Genomic DNA, 1125 nt, shown 5'->3' with positions numbered 1-1125 from the left:
CACCTCAGGAGCAGGACGTATGTTACGTCCATGGCCGGGGGTCGTCGTTCTGACTTACCTCTTGACGATCCCGGCCATGGACGCTTCTCTTCTCGGCGTGTACTCCCTCCAGGGAGACGCCGGCACTCTCTTCCGGGTCCTCGGACTGTGTACCGCAGGGCGCCCACGCGTGCACGGCCTTAAAGGGCCAGTATGTGTCAAGCTGCCTTACATCAATTATCAGCCCAAATGGCTGCTGGATTATAATAAGGGGACAAAAAATAGAAGAGAATATCCAGAATCCCAGAATATTGTGGTTGGGGGGCCACACGGTGCCGTCCTAGTAACTAAACCAAAAACAATGAACCAAAAAACTATCCAGGACAAAACAAGCACTCATCTGGGTAAGAGAATTCAGATATTGATATATAAAAAATAAATATATCTATAGATATTGTGATATAAAATAAGTTTAATTCGTAGAAAAAAAGGAAAAGTAGCAAACAAATTCCCACAATTTAACATGGTTTTGTACCTTGTTGGCCAGCTGCTACCCCGCTACGCGTTACAGCCCTGTGGGTCCACGCCCCGCGCCGTGACAACGTAGAAGAATATTTATCACCGCTTAACTGCAGTAACTCTGCTCAATCTTTATTAACACCATAAAGCAGTACAAAATGTAAAAAGAAAATGCAGCTCACTAGAAGACAATTAGGAAACAATGTAAGCGTCGTCTTTACCAAATCTGTACTTTTATCAATGAGAAAGGTTAAAACAACAAGCAATAGACAGACGACAATTACAGAGAGAGAAGAAAACAATGTAATGGTCGGACACTACAGCGAGGTAGCAGAGTGGAGGGGGTTAGCGGTCAACTACTCAGAAAATGCCTGAGATTACTTCAACAATCGGCAGAGTTGCTGGATTCTGAATATCAGTGAATGTGGCCAAACATTTAGATTTGTACCGGGGAATTGTAGACTTCCAATGTCTAGGCACAACCTAGTCTGAATAAATGGAGGAGAACCTTCTTCTGGAAAGAAATAGATCTGGAGAGAATGGAGCGGAGAGGGCATGTTCCAAGAGAGCATTTATTGCCACCCAAAATGGTGCGATGTGCCTACAATCCCATCAGATGTCAGTAAG

This window comes from Rhinoderma darwinii (assembly GCF_050947455.1).
Source record: "Rhinoderma darwinii isolate aRhiDar2 chromosome 11 unlocalized genomic scaffold, aRhiDar2.hap1 SUPER_11_unloc_21, whole genome shotgun sequence".
Taxonomy (NCBI): Eukaryota; Metazoa; Chordata; class Amphibia; order Anura; family Rhinodermatidae; genus Rhinoderma; species Rhinoderma darwinii.
The sequence above is the reverse complement of the archived record's forward strand: the minus strand, read 5'-3'. Positions refer to the sequence as shown.